General features: G+C 39.4%; 1 long non-coding RNA gene across 1 annotated transcript in view; it reads left to right on the top strand.

Annotated features, from left to right (window-relative positions):
* The window catches only part of LOC140843172 (uncharacterized), a 79,071-nt gene extending 60,461 nt beyond the window's left edge, over positions 1-18,610 (top strand). The window contains exon 3 of the long non-coding RNA XR_012120718.1: positions 10,920-18,610. This is a non-coding gene — a long non-coding RNA (uncharacterized lncRNA). The remainder of the gene's footprint in view (positions 1-10,919) is intronic.
* The last annotated feature ends 6,441 nt before the right edge of the window (positions 18,611-25,051 follow it).

Below are 25,051 nucleotides of genomic sequence, written 5' to 3'. Positions count from 1 at the left end.
CGCGGACCACGTGGTGGGCAGTTTAGAGCCTCCCCGCCTTCAGAAGCTAACTTCTGGTTCTATCAAGCATTGGCCGTCTGTGTTCAGACTGTAACTTCATTTTAGGGAAGTTTAGATATTCTAAATATTCATTTTTTTCACATATCCTAGTCTAATGGGGGTGATACTGTGATAGAAAGAAAATGAAGAAAACTATGAAATACAATCCCAGCATCGAAGATGTTGCCAAGAACAATTCTACGGGCCGGTGTGAATTATGCAACACAACTGCCCTGTCTGAAGTTAGTTATCAGTTTTTTGTGGGGTTGGGGAGCAAAGAATTAGATTGGGATACTTAAGGGGCCTCAACTGTATCTGTAATGTTTCATTTCCCTAAGAAAAAAAGATCTGAAACAAATACGGCCAAACGTTAAGCTATGACAAAGTGAATGGTAAGTTACATTTGTGATTGTTGAATGGTTTTCTATCCTTGTTTCCATTAAATATTTCATAATAAATATAATCTTTGAGACTTCCTAGGAGGGAACTTAGTAAAGGTCTTTCATTTTCTATGACTGTAGCTGTAACAGAGGAGCAAATATGAATATGCCTGCAAATGCCATTTAAGGCCCCCAGTTAAAAAATGTTGGTTTTAATATTAAGTTTTTTAGTCTGTTTTCATTTAATACATGTGTTATGTGAAATATATTATTGTTGGTAGACAACATGGGTGAGCAGGAAAGTACATGTTTACCTAGTTGCCTGTAATAAGATAGCAAGATCCTTGCATTCTCATTGCTTACATCGGAGAAAGAGCATCGAAGTCCTTTTGTCTTTCGATGTCAACGTCTTTTCGTTGCTTTAATCTTCAGGAATTATTCTCATTTATTTGTTAATCACAGAACAGGTTGCAAATATAATTAAAATAAAGCACACTTAAAAATAAGCATTGTTAAAAAAAAATAAGCATTGTTTCAGGATAGTGTATTTTCGTAGTCCAATACCAAGAAGACTAAGTCCTTGATAGGACAACTTCACATTTACTCCATTTGATCTTGAAGATTAGCAGGCAATATAAAAAATTTGTTCACATTGCTCGAACTTAATATTAGTAGCCCTAGAAGTAGAAATGCCAAACACAGAAGCTTCCAGAAGAGATTCCTAAGAGTTTCTCACTTCTACAGCAGCCAGTCACCTCTGTCTTCTCACTTTTGATTCTACTCTTAAAGTCCAAGTGTTCCCTTTACAAATAATGAAACCAAGCTGCCTGAAGCTAACATCCCTGTGATCCAGAGGAGAGTTGGGCATTAAAGCAAACATCAGTTTTTTAAGAAATGGAAAAGCATTTGTTACAGATGCAAACTGTAAGGGATCATGGGTGCTTGGCTTCAATCTGTCTGGAACTGGGGACATTTTAAATGAAAATCAGCTCAAAAATAAAGTTCTCTTGAGGAAAGAAAGGCTTGACTATTTGGAAACATGCTCCCCCTTCGTAACCTGTACCTCCCATGCCCTATTGAAATAAAGACAGGATCAATTTCCCCAAGGACATGGGGAGCAGTGACTTGTTAAATCCAAAGTTCTCAAGAATTCCATTTATCTGTTTAAACTGAAACCCTTATTTCCTTTTGTTGGTAATCAGGACATGCTACTTCAAAACGTGGCACCTTTACATACTGAATATTGTTAGCTGAAGGAGGCTGAGAAAACAGAAGTAGGAAGGTCCCTTGGACCTTTTCCTTGCCCTTTCCTTCTGAACCAGGTCATAAACCTTCATGTGAGAGGTGCCCTTCCTGGACCCAGAGGAAATGAGCATCCTTCTCTACAGAAACAGGGACCCTGAAAGTACCAGCACAAACAGGCCTTGCTGAGTTCCTCCCAGTTTGCTACGATTAGTTTATGCTCTCTCATCTGTCGTAATTCTACACGACTGCCCTGTCTTTATCAAACCTAGCGTAACACTGCTCAGATCTGTTTCCGTGGGTCTTCATTTCCTTATGAAGGCTTCAGTGTCCTGTAAAAGTTATGTTCAATAAACTTGTATGCATTTCTCCTGTTACTCCACCTTTGTCAGTTTAATTTTCAGACCCAGCCAAGGACCTGAGGGTTACGGAAAACATTTTCCTCCCCTACACTTCTTTTACTACGAGAAACTTTAGCATTTTAAAAAATGTGATTCATGGTAAATTGAACACTGCATGAAGTTTCTCCCTCCCTTTTTCTTTTATTCAGCAATATTTAAATGAGAGTCCTGAAAGAAAAAATAAATAACCATAGTTTTTCTTAAATTTCCATTTGACAGTAGACAGAATCCCTATTTCACAATTTTACTTTTTTTTTAAAAAAAGAACCATACTGCCTGTATTACATATTGTATATATAGCAGCAGAGATCAACTTGGGCATTTCTTTTGTTACTAGAATTATTATTAGTGGATTAAGAACTTAATTGGCATATTGAATCACTTTCCCAAAGTTATTTCAAACATATCAGTATATTAAGCTGAATTGGTTCCTACCTAAATAGAATTTTGTGGTAGATTATTTTCTAACAGGAATAAAGTACTCATTTAAAAAGAAAGATCTAGATATGTGTAACAAGTCCTTAGAAGTAGGCAAGATGGTGTTTTGATGCCATTAATTACTTTTGATTATCAAACTGCTGTATTCATGCTAATTGCTAAGTCCTGTGGGATCTCACTAAGATGAGATACAGTCAAGTATAGACAATAAAGCCCCAAATCAGCAGAGGTGGTGATTTTAACATCTTGAATACCATATTTAAAGGTAGGTTATAGTCACAATGTTAAGTTAGTAGAGGCAGAAACCACTCATTAAAGAATAACTGGTCTGGGGGGAGAGGAGCAGACAGAAGGAAGTTAACTTGTTGGTTTCCCCTTTAGGTCCCTTCCAGTCCCAGAACATCACCGATTCCACTTCTAGATCTCTGTGGGGACAATTAAGCTGGAAATCATGTAATGAAGATTTTAAGTTTACTTTCTTTCAGTTCACCTGAATAATGGACACAAAGCCATTTGTCTTTCTTCGACCCCAAGGCTTGTCAGCCTGGACTGATGAAAAAGGACATTGTGAGAGAAGATTGAGAGAAAGCAGCAAAGAGAAGGTAGAGGGACAGAGAGTCCGTCAGAAGGCAAAGGGAGAGAGGTGGTGAGAAAGAGAAAATAAGAGACAGCTTGCAGGGGAGAGTGAGCAAGAGAGAGAAATTTGAGAATGGCAATGATCATTTTCCAAGTAGAAACCTACCATGTTTGAGAACCACCCAAAGCTCAACGTATGCTATTAAATAGGTGCCAAATTAGGCAAAGGTGAGGCTTAAAAGCCCATGCTTTTCCTGAATGATGACAACAGGAAGTGAAGTGGAGGCTTGGTGTAACAGACCAAATCTGGACCGGAGAGAAACTTAGCTGAATTTTGTGATCAGTAGATGCTAAAAATGAATTCCTTGAGATCACCTACAAAGGTACCACGTGGAAATCGTGATGATGCTTTCTCCAGGACATAGCCATCCTAAGAACCTTTGCAGAGCAGCAGCATTTTAGAAAACACATAAATGAAATTGGGCATGATTAAATGGAAGTGTGTCTCCTGTTTGGTTTTATTTAAATGAGTCTATATCTTGAAATGCATCCATTCCCAATTCTCACCATCTTATCAGCAGATGCCATTGCAGTGGGGACCAAGTGCTCCCTTTCCAATTTAATGGGAAATCAAAAGTGCAGAGCCGCCTGCACAGATGAAAACTAACAACTCTGAAGAATGACCCTTCAATGGAAATGCATTATGGGACAGGCCATGTGTTTTCCGAGAATTCACATTTTAACCCCAGAGTGGTTTCCTGTACTTTATCTTAGTAAAGTCTCCGCTTATGTTATACCTTACATGGTGTCAGCAGTGGGCAAACAATTGTCAGAGCCCAGGTTTCTCTAAGACCTCATATTCTCAAAGTGAATATTATAGGTGTAAAGACTAGAGAAGTTGATAATGAAATAGCAAGTATTCCTTTAGGATTTTGATGTCAGAGAAAGGAACTCATCGTCTCTATTGCCAAGAAGCTGTCAAATATGCCTTAATTATGATTAATAACATACACATACCTGAGAAGATTTTTTTCTGTCTCATGCTGACTTTCTTAAAATGCCTCTTTGCTAAATATTATCTCAGCGGCCAATGCAGCTATAGCTTTAGGGACAGACTTGAATGGTGTCTCTGTATGCTGTGGTGTTTATAAAACATTTGTATTTGGCTAAACAAGTCAGGTTCCAACATTTCTTCATGTATGTATTTTTTCTTTGCAGTTGCTAATTTTACAGTGAAAAAAGAGTGTATGGGTGGATAATTTTAATCTTTGTTTAAGTGAACTGTCTGATTTTAAAGCAAACCAGTAAATATTTTCTATTGTTTACTCTTGAAGAAGACAGTAATCATTATGCTTCTGAAGTGAGCAGTTTGATCTTAGAGGAGGAAAAGTGGGGAGTAATGATGGTATTGATGTAGGAGTTGAGAAAGAAGCACATATTGTGAATTGTATCAGAACAGGTATAATGGAGCTGCCTTGGTAGTTGTAGTATAGGAAACAACACTGGTCGATGATAACTGCAAAAACCAGAAATAAAAACAGAAACCATTTATGGTAGAGTCCTATGTAATGATGCATATTTAGGTGTGCATTATTTAGACAGACAGTGAATTCAAAAGTATGTATGTTGAAAGTGGAAATTAGAGTTGTACATGAATTTTGTACAGGTTCTGACTTTTTTTAGTTTAGACGTATCTTTTGCTTATCCTTGTTAACATTCCCAGAGAGTTCTATATTTGCAAAGGTGCTTTATTCTGGTTTTACTAGTTATTCCCAATGCTAATACACACCTGATTTCATTCTATTGTTTAGGTAAAGTTAACAGGCTTCAGAATTCAGCGAGTTGATGGCTGTATCTCTGGCTTAATTAGACAGTTTAAGCTCTAATTGGCTGGTGTTAAGTCAATCAATCAGTGAAACAGTTGCATATTCACTCACTGGGAATTGTGGGAGCAATTGATCTAGTTGGTGCCAGACACAGGAGAAATAGCTTATTCAGAGCAGAACTGCACATTGTAAAGTGTCCTAGTAGTGGGTGTCCGTGAACATCTGGTCAAGTATGGTGTGCATCTCAGCCTTTCCCTGGGCAGAGTTTGAGGAAAAGCAGATCGTGCTGTCCCTTGTCCTAGAGATGAAAACGTGGTAGAATTACATGTATTTGTTCATTAAGATGGAGATAAAGGTGACTGTTAATTATATAACAAAAGCTGCCTTGGCAAGGGCAGTGAAGGCAAATCAGATGACCAGGCTGCTGTGTGGTCAAGCGTGCTGGAATGTGGGTGCCTGAGTCAGCATAACCTCTCAAATTCTCACCTACTGGGTTGTGAGTTTCTTGAGGACAGGACTGTGGCTCATGCATTTTTCTCTCTCTCACAGTGTCTATTCCAGAGCCACACATGCCATGTTTACTGAATAAATACATGAAAACACTTAATTCCAATAGTGAAAAACCACTGCTCAAAACGTGTATTTATTTTCAAAGTCAGTTTTATCCAGTCATTAAACAAAAAGCCATTTCCTTGTTTTCAATATGGAAACTCAGTATGTACTACCTCAGGCTTAACATTTATCATCTGAACGATCATCTTCCTTATTCTACTTTACTCTCTAAGTATGAGTTCTAAGCCATGTCCCCAGGTTAATTCTCCCCTGCCTAGAATAGGTGCAAGAATGATCTTGATATGGGGATGGACTCTCAGGGCAATTGAAAGGACTGTGGCTATTTGGCTGCATAAAATTCTGATGTGTGTAAAAAAAGCCAGCCAAGACACAATGCTCATAAATTTGGGAGATCAATAATGGCTTCATGCAGCTTCATTATGAATTCTTCCCACTTCTGTGACTGTTTTAAAATTTTCCTATTTGAAACTTAAATAAAAGGACCAGCTATATAGCTGCTATTCTCACTTTGTATAATTTGATGCACAGACTTATAGGGCTGCCAGATACTCTAAAGGCCATTTAGTCTCTACTCTTTTATTTTGCTGAAAAGGAAACTGAGCGTATGATGGTAAAGGGCTTACATAGGTCAGTTGTTAATAGAGCTGATGCAAGATGCCAGTTACCATCAGAGACTTATTTTCCATTTCTTTGGCTATTTTGAAGATGGTACTTTGGGTATTACCTTCAAGGAGTGAGTAAATAGGTTGTTGAAAAAACAAACATTCTAACCAACACTGTAGCCCTGGGGTTGTGCCGTGTAAACTGAATCAGGTGTCCTGATAAATAAATCTAGAAGTCAACATTAGCCTAAATATCCAGACAATCGAAGAAAATAGTTTTTTAATGTAGTCTTGAATTTTCTTCTAGTTGATTTTGGGATGTTAGATCAATTTAGTTTGTAACACCAGAAAGTCCCTGTACGATCTGGCCCCTGCCAACCCTGCTGAGCGTTTCTGACATTTTCCCCCTACTTCACTTCAGTGTTATCCTTGCTTTTCTGACACTTCAAAATGCCACACAATTGTTTCCACCTCCAAGCCTTTGAACTTGCTGTTTCCTCCATCTGGAACTCACTGTCTTCCATATCTTCATAAGCTTTTATTTGTTATCATTACTTTCTCATTATTATCATTTTTTATTAGTTTTATTTTTTTGCTTGAAGTAATTTTAGGTTCACGCAAAACTGAGCTGAAGGTACAGAGATTTCCCTTGTCACACTGACGCATCACTATCACTCAGTCCATAATCTGTGTTAGGGTCACTCTTGGTGTGGCACATTCTGTGGGTCTGGGTAAGTGTATAGTGACATGTGCCCTACAGTATCACACAGAGTAGCTTCACTGACCTAGAAACCCTCTGTGCTTTGCCTTTTCACCAGTCCTTCCCCCTCTCCAACCCCTGCTAATTATTTTTTAAACCTTTGTTCACATATTACCTTTCCAGAGTAGCCTTTTCTCAGCAGCCTAGCCAAAACAGCAACCTCGTCTTACCCCATTTTCTACCCCTTACTCTCTTATTTTCTTTATAGTATTTACTAATAAAGGAAATTATCAATTTGGCTATGTTTTTTCCTACCTCTCTCCATTATAAGATCCCTGAGTAGAATATATTGCCCGATGCCCTATCCTTCAGCTCCTAGAATAGTTCTGACAAATGGTAGGTCCTCAATAAATATTTATGGACTATATGGATCTACTGAGTTTCTTTAATGTGTCAGGGACTGTGGTGGTTATACAAAGACAAGCCAGGCACAGCCTCTTCCCTAAAGGAGCTTATAGCTTGGGTGGAGGGAGAGACAGTCGCATTTACAGTGACTTTAGAAGTACCGCGATTAAGCATCATGACACAAGAACCAAGTGAAGGGCCATCTAACTCAGATGGGGGAATCAAAGAAGCTTTCCTAGAGGAAATAATACATGGACTAAGCCTTGAAGAACAAGGAAGACTTAGCCTGGGGAGTAGATGCTGTTAGTGTCCCACCCGCAACCCCTTGGCATTCACTTCTAGGATGTTCCCTGACCCACTACTTCTAACTTGTCTTGAGAGCTTGCCCTTGATGGTAGAGCAAGCTCAGTCAGTGCAGAGGGCAGGCTGGGAGTGCTGGGGAGTTCAGTACCTGTCAGGAGCAGTCCCCAGTCAATGACTAATGGGAGCAGGTAATAAACACCCCAGCTTCCTTGCCCTTTGGGGAGCTGAGCAATCTGAGATGCATTCTGTACTGCGTCTCAGAGATCCCCAGGAGAACTGAGCCTCCGTAGCTCACAGTTTGCACTCATTGGGTTCCATCTCTTCTGTGTCTCTTATGCCACACCCCCCATCTGTGCTTCCTGGGGTCACCTCCAAAGTAAATTACTTTTCCTCAAGTGCTTGTTTTAGGTTCTGATTCTGGGAAAATACAACTTAAGTCATCTGGCAAAGGATAAAGAGCCAGGGCATTCTAGACAAAAACAATGGCTTTTGTAAAAGCCCAGATTTGGAAAAAGGCCTGACGTATTTAAAGAATAATGGAAATTAATTGTGGATTAATTGTGAGGTGAGAGGCAGAGAATAGCAGATGAGGCTGGAAAAATATTGGACTGGCTCATTTGCCTCTTGTACGGATTTTTCTAAGAATAGTTGTGGTAGGTTTACACTAATATAGTTCTCCCTGTGTGAACAGGAAGAAAGAATACACACACACACACACATATATATACACAAAATATATTTAACTGAGGTTTTTCTAAGTGATGAAATCTGCAGTTTTGGGATGGAGCAAAAGTACCTGGCTTTTGCTAGGAGTTGCACCTATAATCTTGTTCTCCTTTAGACTTGTCTCGTCAAGTGCATTAATTAGACACAGGGCAGTAACACAGGCAAATCATGATTTTGTACATGAAGTCAGAATGAGAGCAAAAATCAGTCAATATAAAATCTTTTGTACCTTGATCTGGAGTTTTCAAATAAAGACCTGTACAGCCTGTCAGGAATAAAATGGCTTCTGCCGGGGCCTTCCCCTGCTGCCCAGCAGATCTGATGGGAAGCAACTATCTGTGGCTTCCAAAGTGTTTTTGGTCCCCACATCCCTGACCTCATGCATTTTTCGAAGGGGAATCTTCAGAGAAACCCATGCTACATTTAACTTTGGGATCTCTCTTGTGGGCTTGTGTCTAACCAGACACAGCCGATCTGAATATTTCCTGCATGCTAAGCAGACCATTGTCAGCCGCTTCCTCTAGGCTAGATTGTTATAAATGCTGTTTATGATCCTGCTATGACAACTGTGAAGGACATGGCAAAGAATTTATCACAGGATTATTCATCCACCAGCAGAATACCTAATAAGATTCTAAATGACCCAAGATGATAATAAGATCTAGCTTGTAGCAATAAGGTATTAATAAACTGCTTTTTTCAATAAGGAAGAGTCCTGGCATCATTACCCTGACATATTTGTTTTGCTTATATTTTCCGAACAAAGTAGGGCTGCTGGATTGAATAGTAAATTTATAAAAACCCCTGATGTATGAAAAATACAACCCACATGAAGTGGAACCCATAGGTTAAAGTCAAGAGCACACTGTTTTCCTATGACATCGGTGAGCCAGACTCCCCAGTCATCGATTCTAATTGTTCCGTGCCATTTGCCTTTGTATTTAAAAATTATATAAGAATAATATATCGCCTGCTGTTGGCCACAAGGCCATAATTCAAATGAAGAAATTTAGTAAAATCATAAACCAAGGAAGTGCAGTGTAGATGAATAATGAATGAAACAGGAACACTGAATTCAAAATGAAATCTGGGATTGTGCGGCATGTTCCTGTTTTTAAAATAAAATTATTTAGTGTTAAGTTAATAAAAAATGGATACTGTTCATTATGACTCAACTATTCCTAGGGAAGAAAGTGGCAGAGAGTCAAGAACCCCTCATTAGTGCATTTTTGAATAGCAGAAGCTGGAAAAAGTGACATAAAACTCCATAGTGCCCTGGTTTTGATTTTCTGCCTTACAGTTTCTCTGTGTTACAATACTATGCAAGGGGAAGGCCCGAAAAGCTTGAAATACTTTTACTTCTTTTCCAGGAAGGTAACCCTGTGCTTTGGAAGGTGTCCTCCAGTGGATTAAATTCATTAGAGCAAATGTCAGCATTGAAATCAGCAATATTCTTTTTTCATTGAATTATAATGTATATATAATAAAATGCAAAATTCCTAAGTGTATACAGTTTGAAGAGTTTTAAAAAATGAGTTCCTGTGTAACTGTCACTCAAAGTAACTATGGAACATTTTCATTCCCCAGGAAGTTCCCCTGTGCTCCATTCTAGTCAACATTCTCCCATTCTTCAGCCCCAGTGGCCATTGTTCTGATTTCCAGCCCATGGATTACATTTACTGGTTATTTAACTTCATATAAATAGAAACATACAATATACCTGTTTGTCTGTTTTTTTTTTTCACTCAACGTAATGTTACTTTGAGATTAACTGATATTGTGTCAATTGTTTATTCCTGTTGCTGTATGGATATACCACATTGTACTTAACCATTCTTTTGTTGATGGACTCGTGGGAGGTCCCAATTTGGGGTCATAATGGATAAAACTGCTGTAAACATTTATGAACCAGTCTTATTATTAACTTGAAATGGATCATGACCTAAATATGAAAGCTAAAACTATAAAACTTCTGGAAAAAATAAAATCTCCACAACCCTAGGGATAGGCAAACATTCCCTAGATAAGATACCAAGAGCTGAAAATAATCAACCAGCAAATTAGACTTCATCAAAATTTAAAACTTCTTTTCATGTACAAATCTTTTTGTGGACCTACATTTTTTCATTTATCTTAAGTACCTAGGAGTGGGCTTATGAGGTCATAGGGTAGATGTAGATTTTATTGTGTAAGATTCCACCAAGTAGTTCTCCAGCTTGTTCCATTTTTACACTCTAACAGTGTGGAACAGAATTCTAGAAGCTTCATGGCTTTTCCAACACTTGGTATTGTATATTTCTTTTTATTTTAACCATTCTGGTGGGTTTGAAATGGCAGCTAAGTGTGGTTTTCACTATCAACAATATTTTTAAACTTAAAAATGACCGCATTGGTAGATTCTAACATATATACTTTAAGCATATAAAGTAGGACATTTTACTCACAGAATTTTGGATTGCCGTGTCATCTTCACATTGCCTTTGATCACACTTCCATGTTTGTCTCCAAATCCAGCTCCTTTGCCCGCTGATTAGTCAAACTCATGAAAAAGATTTAGTATTGTTGGCTAAGTATTCCACCTGACGGGCCTAAAAGATACACAACCAAAATGACCTGAAGCCTTGGGGAGATTATTCAAGTTACAATGAGTATTATTTCATGTGTAGGACGAGATATGCTGGAATTTTAAAGCTTCTTTTCTGTTATAGAAGTAGATTCTGCATCTGCACTGGGGCCTTGAGTTTAGATGAAAGCCGAATGGAAACCACATGCTAGACTTTTCAATAAATTTGATTCTGGACTCTCATTAAAGTAAGAAATGGTAACATTACTCCCTGCTGTCTCCAGGTAAGAGCATTCATGGTAAGAGGATCTCTCGGCAAATAAAATAGGGACTTTAACTCCTTTCAACTTGAATTTATACACTTTAAATCCACCATGTGAGGCATGCTTACACATGGGATGGGGTCTATTGACTTGTAACTGAAATGTCTGTTTTCATTTATCTGAGGGCATATGAAAATTGTATCTTTTCCTGCGATGGATACCATTTCAGGGTATACTTAGCTGTCTTTCCATGTTGTACCATAAAGGCCAGGAAGCCTCCAAGTGTCTGGGGGTTATAGTTCCTCTTTCTGAGAAAAGTGGCCAAAGATTGTTCCATAAATATAAATTGCCCTATGTAGTATGACTTTGCAGCCCTGACAGCTGATGGCCTGAAAATTGCTACCTGTCACAAAAGTGCTTAACTATAGACTGAGCATAAGGAAAATGATGATGATAATTATGACAATAACAGACATTAATCGAACACTTCATCGCCCTCAATTCTATGGTCTGTAGCTTAACATTTTTGTTCAGAAGTGACCCTTAAGATAAAAAAAACTTTTTGGATCGCTGTGCTCTGCCACTAGGGGGCAGCATCACTGCTATGACTTCGGTCCATTGAAAGTGCAATCTGTGCACAGTTCATCTTCCCAGGTGTATTTTTTTTTTCCATTTAGAATGAATATTAGTGATCCTCTGGTTAGTACAGCAATTTTATAATTTAAGTAACTAGCTTAGTGTCTCATAAATGCGGCCAAATAAGTGATGATAATATAATGTTTTCTCTTTTCAGTCCATTGTTACGTCCTCATTAATTATTCTACTTGTAATAGTTTTACTTCTTGAAGTGTCTACTATCGATAATAAGTTATTAGCACACACTTTCTCTGATTTATAATTTTATCGCTTAGTCTTCCATCCATTGTATCAAAAGGGGGAGGGGAAGTGCATCTCATATGCTGGGGCACATGGCAAGCAGACACACTGTGACTGCATGGATCTTACAGTTTAGTTGTGGAGATGAAATGTATGCACATCAACTAGACTTATCAGATCTACAACAGGAGTGTTTAGAAAAATCTCCCAGCATGATGGAGAATTTATCAATTTCTTCTTGCAATTTGTTTAAATTTTTTCTTCATATACTTTGATGCAATGTTGTTGGATTCATTCAATCTCATGATTGTTCTATCTTCTTGGAGAAATAATTAGTCCTTTTATATCCTGTAAACTAAAGACTCTTCTTAACTCCTAGTAAGGTTTTTTCTCCTTAAATTCTCTTTTCTGATATTAGTATTTTCAAACTTTCATTGGGTTAGTATTTGGGCTAGTATCTCTTCTACTTCTTGCCTTTCCACTTTACATGTCATTATATTTCATGTATGTCTCTTTTAAAGCACATGTAACTGAATTATTAAAAATTTAAGAAAGTCGGTTTTTAATGGCCAATTTAATCCATTTAAGTCACTTAAATGATTTAAATTATATAAATGATTTCTTTGGACTTTTTCCCACAATCTTGTTTGTTGTTTTACCCTGCCTTTTCTTAGCTTGGTTTTTTTCTCCTTTACTGGTATCCCTTAGATAGACTGTATTTTCTATTCCTTCTCCCCTCTTGATTGGTTTAAAATTTAAATATATGCTACTTCTTATCATTTGGTGGTCATTAAATTTTTAACATGCATACTTAAAGCCAAAATTTAATATTTCTTCCCTTTTCCAAAATTATACAAGAACCTTTGTACACAAAGATCCCGCTCATTGTCCATGATATTTTTTCCCTGAGGATTTTAATTCTTTGTTGGTTAAACACTAGTCATCTTTACTGTTGGTTTTTTATTAAGTGTTTATTTGCATTTACTTCACATGTCTACCAATTTCTTGCCGCACTGTCGTTCCTTGAAATGCTATTCCTTCATCATAGCTTCAACTTTCTTCCTACTACAATACATCCTTTAGTGGTTCTTTCAGCATGGTCAGTGAATAGGAAAGTCTCACAATCTTCATTTGACTGAAAAATGTCTTTAATTTATCATGCTACTTGAGTGATCATTTTGCTGACCTTTTCTCCTCAGTACTTTGAAGATATTATTCCTTTGTCTTCTCTCTTTCAAAAAATTTGTATTGAAGTATAATATTTATGTAAAAAAGCACACATATTATGAGTACACAGCTCAATGAGTCCATGTAATCAAAATCCAGATCAAGAAACAGAACATGGCCAGCACCCAAGAAGTCCCACTCATGTCCCCTGCCAACTAATCCCAAACAGTTAAACACTATCCAGGCTTAAACCAGCAATGTTAGTTTTGTTTTGCTTTCTGTTTTTGCTGATAAGAAATCTACCATAGGTCTAATCCCTCTTTATTTATAGTTAATCTTTTTTCCTTGTTTGTTTCAATATTTAATTTCTATGATCTATAGTTTTATTATGTGATATATGTGTGTGTGTGGACTTATTTCCATTTGCCCTGCTTTGCTTTTGGCATGATTCCTGAATCTAAGGATATGTTTTTCATAAATTCTGGAAAAATCTCATCTGTTTTCTCTTTGAGTATTACGTCTCCTTCATCCTTTTTACTCCATCTTTCTGAAATTCCTGAGAGTTTTATTTTGGATCTTATTTTGTCCTGTATAACTTTGAACTTCTCCTTTATATTTTCTATCTCATAATTTTCTATGTTGAATTCTGGATAATTTCCAGATTTTATTTTTCCTTTCATTAGTTCTCTTTTATTGTATCTGATCTGATGTTAAATCTAGTTGTAATAGGCCAAATTGTATCCTCCAAAAAAGATACAACAAAGTCTTAACCCCCAGCCACTTCAGGATATGACCTTATTTGGAAACAGAGTTTTTACAGAAGTAATCAAGTTAAAATGAAGTCATTAGAGGGCCCTAGCCCAGCATGACTGATGTCCATTAAAAGGCGGTGGGTGGGATTTGGATGCAGAGTCATGCACAGAGGGAGGGCTGTGTGAAGACACAGGAGACAAACAACCCTGTGAAGATCGGAGCTATGGGGCCACAAGCCAAAGAACTTTGGGGATACCAGAAGATGAAGCTGGCAACCAAGGATCTTTCCTCTACAGGTTTCGAAGGGAAAAGGGTCTCACTAATACCTTGATTTCAGACTTGTAGCCCATAAGACTATGAAGCATCCATTTCTGTTGCTCTGAGCCACTTGGTTTTGTGGTACTTTGTTAAGGCAGCCCTAGGAAAGTAATATACCATTTATTAAACTTTAAATTTCAGTGATTCTGGGTCTTTTCTTTTCTCCCAGAGGTACAACATAATTTTTTCAAGTCTGCATATATATTTTTATAATATGGTGTCTTGTTCTTTCATTATGGCTTCTAATCTTTCTTCTATGACATTAGTCATTCTGAATGTACTTATTTTTATTGATTGGTCAGATCGTTCTGTTAAATTCTCAAGTGTATTAATCTTCCCATTTACTCTGTCTGCTTACTCTCTCTTTTAGAGGATCATTTCCTTGGAGATTTGCAATTCTTTTCTTTTTAATTGTGGGCTTGATTTTAGCAAGGGGTTTTCCCCATCTTGGGGGTACCCCATGCCCCTTGGTTTGTAAAAATGTTTCTAGAGAGTACTTTTCTATTTTCTTGTGATGGGCATTTCAGTGGCTTTATTGTTCTGCAGCCAATTTTTATTTTAATTTCTTCACTGAGATTTCATTATGAGTGGATAATGTGAGTTCAGGCCCTGTACCCTGCGTGCCCAGACTTGGGGGTTTGATTTCTCATAACTGACTTTCTTTACCACCTGAAGCTGGGAAAAGGCCAAGTCCCTTGCCTACTCGCTGTGCCTTCTAGGATCTTGCCTTTCTACATGCGTGTCAGTTCTAGTTCCTCACCGTCCATGGGCCTGTTCCACTACTCCTGTTTCTAAGAGGGCATTGAACTACAGCCTCTCACCATTTGATTCTCTATCTAGATCCACATCATGCTGGTCCACCAGAGCATCAGTTGACAAACGACTAGATGGCAGCTCTGCCTATGTGTTCCTCTTCATTTCTAGTACTTGAGGATTTCTTCTCTGCCTTTCTCCTTTCCTCTTACTCATTCTTTCAAGTATGGTTCTGTTTCAAAAAGGTTTTTGGTACATTTCCCCCAGCAATTCTATGCATTTTTAGAGGAAGGAGATGGGCTCTGCTAGAGCAGTCATTTCACTGGAATGAGAAGCTGGGACTGACAGCAGATGTTGGATGCTTGTGAGGGACAGGCAGCAGGTACATGCTATAGGGGTTCTAAGGAGGGAGAGATTCACTAAAGAGTGAGGACAGCTGAGGCTGCAGAATGCTGGGTAATGTTCAGATAAGAGAGGGTTAAATACTTTTAAAAATGTCTTTCCATGTCAATTAGATTTAGAGCTGTATGTAAGAACAAAGATGTGCATCTAATATTCAGCACGATCATGTGTGTATTGTGGTGGTATTGTCTGCAGATGGACAATTTTCCTCTTCTTCCAACTCTTCCCTCTGCCTTTTCCTTTGTAGAAACAAAACTGTGCTCTGTGAACTAACTGCAGGAAGCCAGGTTTTGGCAGGAACACCTCATGGCTTCAAAAACCTCACTGTGCTGGCTTAGTCCTCAAGGCAGTGAACAGTTGCGAAGACAGAAATGAGAAATGTTCCTGGGGCATCAACCTGTAGTCAATGGAGGAAGGAGGGTCAATTCAGGATTTTGGTTTTTAATGTTTCATTTCATCAACTGTGGCTACAGTGTCTGAAAAAGGGAATAGAAAGCAAATCTCGTGGTCCTCTTTGGAAATGCCTCAACATCCACTCAAGTGCAATGGCTACCTAATCTAACTTCTGGACGGGTTGCAAAAATTAGATGAGAAAGCAGAATTGAACTGTTCTTTTGTTTTTGTTGAAGTATCATTGATATACAATCTTACATTGGTTTCAATTATAAAGCCAAGTGATTCAACAGTTACCCATGTTATTAAATCATCACCCCATCTAGTACGGTCACTATTTATCAATGTAGTAAAATGTTACAGAATCATCAACTGTATTCTGTGTGCTGTACTATTTTCCCCGTGACCAACTTATATAGCGATTGGGAATTATTGGGCCCCTTTAGCCCCTCCTCCCTCTCTCCCCCCTCTCCAACCCCTCCCCTTTGTAACCACTAGCTCTTTCTCGCTGTCTATGAGTCTGCTGCTGTTTTGTTCCTTCTGTTTTGCGTTGTTTTTATATTCCAAAAAGGTAAGTGAAATCACTTGGTATTTGTCTTTTCCATCTGGCTTATTAGAAGTGAACTGGTTTTAAAATAAAAATGTGTTATGTAGGAGAGACAGCATAACCCAGTGCGCTTCAGCACACAGACTTCAGAGCTTCCCTGGGTTTGAAGTCCTAACCCTGATGCCAACCAGCTGCTTGGGAAGGTTGTTTAAATTATATGTGCCTCAGTTTCTTCATCTATAAAATGAGGGTAATAACAGATACCCATCTTATGGTTGCTGTAGGGGTTAAATGAGATGTAATAGTTACCCAGGTAACCCTCTCTGCACCCAGGGAAGACCCAAATGAGAATCCAGAAAATCACTTGGATGATTTCTGCTGAACGCCATCAATGTCATGACTTCCACACGGGCAATTTCAGTGCCAGGAAGTCAAGCTTATTGCTACCACGGACTGTGGAAGGACTGAAGATGCACCTACAGCTTTGTTCTGAGAGCAACGTGGGATTTGATTCCTCCCCCTGAAGCGCCTTAGAGCCTCCTGGCCCTTTCCAGTGAAAACCGAAGGTCATGAGATTAGGAGACCCTGGTGAAGTATCCTAAGATACATGATGGAGGACCCCCTAGACTTAAGGAATTCTAAGAATTACTCGACTATTTTCTTCTATCCTTTGAACTTGCTCTTTCTTTGACTCAGCCCAGGCATTTCAACATATTTGGCAAGACTTGCAAAGATGTAAATGTCAAACTTTATTTCTTTTTAATGATGTGTGTCATCTAAATAGTATGCCATCAATAGGGGATGCTGTATTTCTGTTATTTTCTCCCGTCTGCTCTCAGATGCCTTTTAACATATGTAAAAATATTTATATAGTGTTTCAAGTCTGTAGCACTCAGCACAGACCTGCTCTTTTGAGCCCTCCCTTTTGGTAATATCATATTTAACTCAAAAGAAGTCATGGGCATATTGAGGGCAGATAGTAGGTACAAATCTGACAAAAAGCTAATGAGCTCTCCTGTGATTATTAGGGAGGATGGTGACTCATTAAATCTCATTTCCTGGGCAAGTCCACATAGGGAGAAGAAATGATCTGAAATAAAGGCCTGGGAACCTAATGCAGTCAGATTTATGGGCATCCGTATAAGCAGCTACATGATAATCAGTACAAATAGTGAAATGTTTTAATGAGGCTCTCTGAAATATTTAATTGGTTACTTTATTTAAAATTTTAAATAGTTTTGCTGTTTTCTGTTAGACATTAGCCCCACAGCAGGAAGGATCCTGAAACCGAGGGGGGTTGTCTTTTGGTTGGGTTCAAGCTCTTGTTCCTGTACATATTCTCTCTTTATGTGTATTACCATTGTCACTGGTACTCAAGGCTATGCTGAAAAGAGGGTCAGGATGGTTAGAATCCATAAAGATTCTTCCTTTTCGTTCCAAAGTATAGGAGTATTTCCTGAGAATTAATCTTCTTCCAGGTTCCTTAGAGTGAATCACATTTTCTTTTTTATTGCTTCAAGTGTACAACACCGTAGTTCAGCAGTTACCCACATTATTAAATCCTCACCCCCACTAGTACAGATATTATCTGTCAGCATAGGAAGATGTTACAACCATTGACTCTCTTCTCCATGCTGTACTACTGTCCCTGGGACCAACCTACATTGTGATTGAGAATTTTTGTGCCCCTTTATCTCCTTCATCCTCCCCGCCCCAACCCCTTCTCCAGTGGCAATCACCAGTCACTTCTCAGTGTCTGTGAGTCTACTGCTGTTTTGTTCATTCTGTCTTGCTTTATATTTACATTCCACAAATAGTGACAGCATATGGTATTTGTCTTTCTCTGCCTGGCTTACTAGAGTGAATCACTTTTTATTCTAAGAGTGTTCCACTGTTAAGAAGAAATTTTTCCCCCAAAGGGGAAGCCATAAGCAAGATGAAGAAGTGACACGATGTGTTTTTGACACTTTAACTTCCTTTAAATGTCCATCTTCACCTTCCTGGTGTTTCCTTTATATCTTGTCCCTCATCCTTAGGTCCCGGTAGTTTTCTAATCATGAATTAAATGTCAGTAACTTAAGATTTTGCTCTTCTCAGAGACTTGTAAGTGCAGATAAATGAATTTCCAGTGGTAGAGTTTTAGATGTCACACATTTGGGTGGGGCCATGGTATTCTGTATGTCCCAGATCTCAGGCATTCATCAGGCCAGCCTTATTGGAACAGCCCATGTATACTGGCACTTAAAACTATCTGTTAAAGGAAAACAAATACACAAAGCAGAAACAGACTCATAAATACAGAGAACAAACTAGTGGTTGCCAGAGGGGAGGGGTGGGGGTGGGGCGATATAAGTGAGGGGGATAAAGAGGTATTAACTTCCAATTATAAAATAAGTAACTCACGGGGATAAAATGTGCAGCATAGGAAATACAGTCAATAATATTGTAATAATGTTGTCTGGCAACATTGGTCACTACATGTATCATGGTGAACATTTCCTAATGTATAAAACTGTCAAATCACTATGTTGCTCACCTGAAACTAATACGAGTATGTCAATTATACTTCAATTAACAAAGAAACTGTTTATTAGAGGAATTGCCAGTTGCCTAGTGAGGGGAGATGAGGCTAGTGAGGGGAGTGGTGGGGAGTGCCTGTTGCTATGTGAACGGTCACCGTCTCCTCACATAGCTTCATTTGGGAACCTCATCCTGAAACACTAGTAATTCCATATTCTTCCATATCCTTTGCATTTCTAGATTCTATGCATGCTATCAACTTCTAGATGTGTGACTTAAGACTCACTTTCTGCCACAACCATGAAAAGGAAGATTAGTTACAGGCATGATTTATTTTTAAAGGGCCGTGGGCAGGATTCCTTATGGAGAAATCATTCTAGACAGTTTTTCATAGCGAAGATGGGCTTGCCAGTGTGAAATGTCAAGATGACTTAGATTAATTCAGGTCCCAACTCATTTTCACGTTAAACATCCAGTATTTGAGACTATTCATTGTTTAAGGTCTTAGATATCTAGGGGAGACCATGCCAAAAGAAGGGGGGTATGTGAGATAGATCTTATATCATGAAGGGTGAGTGAGTGAAAGTACCATATTTTCTTGATTCAGAAATGCACACTAGGAAGCACATTTCAATATTTTATAGTTTATAAGATATCTTAGAGTTCATAAATATGCTCAATATAGTATTTTGTTATTTTCTCCAAAAATATGTTATTAAAAGTCTTGTATGTCAACGTTTTCTTAGAACTTTGGAAATATTGTTCATTCCCTCTAGACTAGAAAGTTTTCTTCACTGCTTGTTGGCATTGTGCCTTATAAAAACACCATGGCCAGCTCTCTTCTGCTGGCGAGAGGAAAGCCAGGTAATTTTTTAAAAACAAATAAAAAGGTTTCAAGTCGCAGATGACACTGCTTAAAGATGATAAATGGCTGAACTGACTCAGAGTGAGGGCAAGCTGTCAAGCCAGGCAGTTGTGGGTGAGAACCTAACCTCTAATCCTATCTGATGTTGGAGACCAGGACTGTCAAAGGGCAGATTCAGAGCAACACAGGTTTGAGAGGCAGAATCTATAGAGAATGCTGGGAGCATAAACCCACAGCAGCACATGCTGGTAGCTGTGCTTAGAAAAAGTTTCGAAAGGATTTGCCCCAAAGTATTAACAGTATTGAAAAGTAAGACGGTAGTGGGGAAGAGACTTAAGCTTTCTGACTTTTCATTCGTATAGGTCTGTTGCTAAAATATCTTACAATGAGCATCTAATTTTTTAAATGTTAAGAAATTATAAAAATTACTAAAGAGAAAAACTATACCCCCCAAATAAAAATTTGCAGCTGCTGAGGTTTAGGCCTGGAAAATCCAAAATAATTTAGTTATAAAACTGTTGGCACCTGTTCTGCTGCCATATACCCAGCGCACACCCCCTTATCTTGGGCCTGCTCCCATCAGTATGGAGGCCCAGACCATCTCCCATCTAGCACTGGATCCAGGACTCCTCCAGTAGTGATTTCCTAGGCAACTTCTGATGAAGGAAGCCAATTGGGTTTTACGCTGTAGAGGCTACCCACTTAGGAACTACCGAGGAGAGGCCAGGGGCTGAGGTTCCCCTTCTTTGAGCCTGGAAGGTTGTGGAGCTTATTCCACGCTGATGGCAGAGGGTAGGATTAAATGCCGTATTTCATGAAAGTGAACATTAGGTTCGTTTCCCCATGGTTTGGTCGGTATCCATCCAAAAAGGAGCCTTGTTTTCCCCCAGAGGCCAAGAGCTGGGAAAACTGGAATCACCATTGCTCTTGTTTTTTGGGTGCCATGTCAAGGCAAGCCAAAGTGGGGGGGGGGAGGAATCTTTACTTTCCCTTCTCTTTTATATGCATGGAACAACAAAATGAAGGTATGTGGTGGCTCATCTGCGACTGCAAGTGGAAAATGCGGCCTATAAACCTTCATTCACAATTTAAGCAAAAGGAAAGAGGGGATGCCATTGGAGTTACCAATGGGAAGATGTTCCCCCACAGGCTGTACCTTCTGTCTCTTTGAATTCTTGGTTTTCCAGAGCCATTTCCATCCACGTTCATTTTCTTTCTTCTGTTATTGGCTATTGCCTATTCCTATGTGTCCTTCTTACTGGAGATACTTCTGCAACTTTGAAAACGAAGTCTTGAAAACCACTGCAGTTCTCTGGGTGCATGTATGCTTTTTGAAGTAGCCGCTGTGTCTGATTTGAAACTTGAATCAGCCACAATGCCTTAACTTGAACAAGGATTAGTAATTTTGCCTGGACCGCTGTGGTAAAAATTCTTGAAGAACATTATCATTGTAAAAACAGCCATAAATGGCTTGGTGGGGGTGTTTTTCAGAGGGCCCATCTCCCTGCATTACAGGGCAGTTGGAGCCAAATGGCCATGGGGTGTAGGGTGAACCCTAGTGAGGCGCTGCAAGCCCCGGGCAGCAGCGAGCAGAATCACTGAGCCGCTTTGCTACCTGCTGCTGCTGTCCACCTTATATGCCTGCTTTTTTTCCTCTCAAACTTCAGTGGTTTTTTTCCTAGTGTCCCCCTTTGAAAGAGATTGATGTGACTGGCAATGGAGAGGGGATTAACATGAATAACAAATTATTCTTACACGTTTGAAGTTACAGGCCTATTATACTTGCCCTTTAGGGAAACACTGGGCTTTACTGACCTATTACTTTTCTCAGCAAATTTCAGTAATTTTAGTGCCAGGAGTTGGGTTGCCTGGTTTCAGCCCAGCTTATACAAATTGTCTGTGCCGTTTGGGGGGCCCCTCTGACTGCCCGGCTCACAGTGACCGGGGCTGCGCAGGGTAGGGCAATGTTTCCCAACACCGAAATTTGCGACTAAGCTTTAAAAATATTTTTCATTTTTTTGCCTCAGGCAAGGCAAAGATGAGCAGAATACCTCTATTTGTTCAGGAAGGGATGGAGAAAAGGTGTGGACTCCAGACAGGATTAGTTCGCTTCAAAACCCACAGAATGGTGTTTGAGACAGAGAAGAATTAGAAATAACAGGATCAAAATCTATCAGTTGTGTGAACTATGGCAAGTATACAACCTCTTGACACCATCCTTTGCTCATCTGTAACATGAGTATGATAAATACAAATTTTACCAATTTCAGGCAATTTAGAGAGAGCAATAATGACAGTTCCTTACTGTGTGCATGCTTTTTACATCTAACAGGTCATTTCCATTTTACAGACAAGGAAACAGGATTCACTATACATAGTTTGCTTGCCCATATCATGTCTCCTGAGAAATATAAAATATGATTATGTTTAACAAAAATCCTAATTTCTCCCTACATTCTCAGGAATATATTTATGATATAAAACAAAATATAGAAAGGAATGAAAAAATCATGGTGTATATTACGTTTGCATCTAATAAATGGTTTTTGATGCAAAGTTGTGTGATCAACACAGTTGTATGATATATAAGACAAATAAAGGATTAAATTAAAAATATTAATTCACAGAGCGCCATAGTTGAGTATGGGCCAGTAAATGGAGCCCAGTTTATAGTCTGCCATTGAACATCTTCTTTTGATCCTGTGTGTGTGCCTCACCTCCTGAAGGTAAATCAAAAGTCTAAAATATGAGGCTTCAATGGATGGGAGTCTCAGGCAACATGGCCCCCAGCTCTGCCTGTGATAGGTCGGAGTTGGGCCCAGAGCATGCCCTCGAGGGTGTTAGAAAGGCATGCACCCCACTTCACTCTGAGCTCCCAGCCTTCTTCCCTACCAAGCCTTCTCCCCAGCATTCTTGGGGAGGGGCATCTTCCTTTGTGTGTCTCCCTTCCACCCCACTGCTGTGAAAGAGCAACATGTAGCTCGCCTGGCTGGCAGTGTCGCCTGCACAATGCTCCTAATGTGTGTGCAGGGAGCAGTGCTGGCCCCAGAATGACTCGTTGTAACCATGTGAGGTGGGGGAAGCCTAAGATGTTGAGGGTGAGCCCCGAGAAACTTTTTTTTTTAAATTTTATTTTGGTGTCATTAATCTACAATTACATGAAGGACATTATGTTCACTAGGCTCCCCCCCTCACCAAGTCCCCCCCACATACCCATTCACAGTCACTGTCGATCTGTGTAGTAAGATGCTGTAGAATCACTACTTGTCTTCTCTGCATTGCACAGCCCTCCCCATGCCCCCCCCCACACTATACATGTTAATCGTAATGCCCCCTTTCTTTTTTCCCACCCTTATCCCTCCCTTCCCACCCGTCCTCCCCAGTCCCTTTCCCTTTGGTAACTGTTAGTCCATTCTTGAGCCCCGAGAAACTTTTATATAAATTTGACGTGGGTGCAACATCCAAGTGCAGCTATTGAGAAATTATTTTGTGTCTGATGAATTTTATTTTTTTTAAATTGGCCTTGCCTTTTGTATGTTTCTGTTGTGTATTTCATTTTTCTAGCAATTCATTTTTGTTGCTTTTTACAAAGGTGTTTGTGACTGGAAAGAAAGAAAACAGGCTCTTCATCACAGATAATTCCTGTAAATAATTTGGGAAGCATCAGCACACAGCTTAAGGGTGCGGACTCCCTGAAGTCACAGTGACTAAACAGGCGACCTAGTTATCTGGATGACTGTATGAGTGTATTAGCTGTATGACTTACCCTCTTCTGCCTGGATTTTCTGATCTGTAAATGGGGGTTGTGGTAATTGGATCGTGAGGAGTAAAGAGGTTAATACTTGAAAGGCTCATCAAGTGCCTCATACACTGAGGGCTCAGTGTGTTTCAGGCATTGTCACATGTTCTCCCACACCTTATTACTCACCTGTATCTTTACATAAGCCAGGGTTTATACGTTGTGCATTGTGGCTTTTCAGGGCCCAATACGCTTTTATCTTTATGGGCCTCTGCTTCCATTAAAAAAATTAAATTTTATGACCTTGTTGACATAAAGATGAGTATAACGCAGGACAGACTCGTTATTCTGTATCCATTTTTTTTCCTTCTGATTTTAAAATAAATTAGAACTAAAACACTTATGCAGTCCTCTAAAAATACCTTGGGTCCTGGGCACTGGGCCTGTTATGAGAAGCTCAGATGAGTTGGAGCTTGCTGACTGAGGTGAGCCTGGTGTAAGCCCTTCCTTCCCTTGCTAAACTGCTATTCTTTTGAACATTTTCTCTTGAGCATCACTTCATCTCCTATTGAGCATCTCCTCTTCATCTCTGAGACTTGACCCAAGTTTCCCTCTCAGTTCATCCTATGGGGAACACGATATTATAATTGTCTGTTTACTAGTCTGTTTCCCAGACTAGACTGTAAGTTCTTCAAGCTCAAGAAACACCTCTGTCTCCCCAGTGTTAAGCACATTATAGTTAATCGCTTAATGCAGTTTGATAAAATATATCATGACAGAGGAAACAACATGGATTGGGGGCTCAGCATGGAAAGAAAACTTATTCAGAAAAGAGGAGAAGTTTAAGGAAAATCTTTATATTCCTATTTCCTGCTAGGACCTGTATAGTGGGGACCTCAAAACACAGAAAGAAGATAATTTGGGTTTCAAGAGAGTTTACCAAATAGTGGGAATTTCCCACTGATGAACATTAATGGGATCTCCATTCATACGTCACACTGAGAACAGACCCCTGAAAGCTGATCTGCAGCCTCAGTAGAAGCCAGTCAAATGCTTTCAGTGTTGAGTGGTAGCTTCGGCTGGGCTGGCTCCAGGGCCAGAGCAGCAACAAGTGCCTCTGCCAGTTTCAGGTGTGGCAGGGCTGGGGCAGAGAGAAGCTCTGGCAAGAAGATGCTGTGGCTGAACAATCTGCAGGTGATCTACGAGAGGATGGTCCAATCTCACGAGACTTCCTGCTCAGCATCTCCCCCACAAGGCAGAAACATGCTTCATTTCATGGCAGTGTGCAGCTCACCAGCTCCTGACTGTTACCCAGGTGCTCCAACTTCAGGTACATATGAAGCACCCAGAGATCTTGTTGTGCATGCAGACCCTGGGCCCATTCCCAGAGCTTCTGAGTCAGTGGGACGGGGAGGGAGCCCTGAACTGTAGGTTGAACAGCCTTCCAGGTAAATAATGTAGCAGATGGATTAGATTAGACTTTAAGAATGTGGATGCTACTAGATAGATAAGCTTTGAACAGGTGAGAATTTTTTCTTCTGTGCTCTGGCTCCAGTGGTCTGTGTTCATAGCTCTTGACTCTCTTGGATACTTGGAACATAGAATAATCCTTGATCATGGAACATAGCCAGAAATATTCCCCATATTCTCCAAGCCACCTCCCTTGCAAATCCAAAAGCCC

This window comes from Manis javanica, chromosome 8, assembly GCF_040802235.1.
Source record: "Manis javanica isolate MJ-LG chromosome 8, MJ_LKY, whole genome shotgun sequence".
NCBI classification, from domain to species: domain Eukaryota; kingdom Metazoa; phylum Chordata; class Mammalia; order Pholidota; family Manidae; genus Manis; species Manis javanica.
This window is presented reverse-complemented; position numbering and strand designations above follow the sequence as displayed.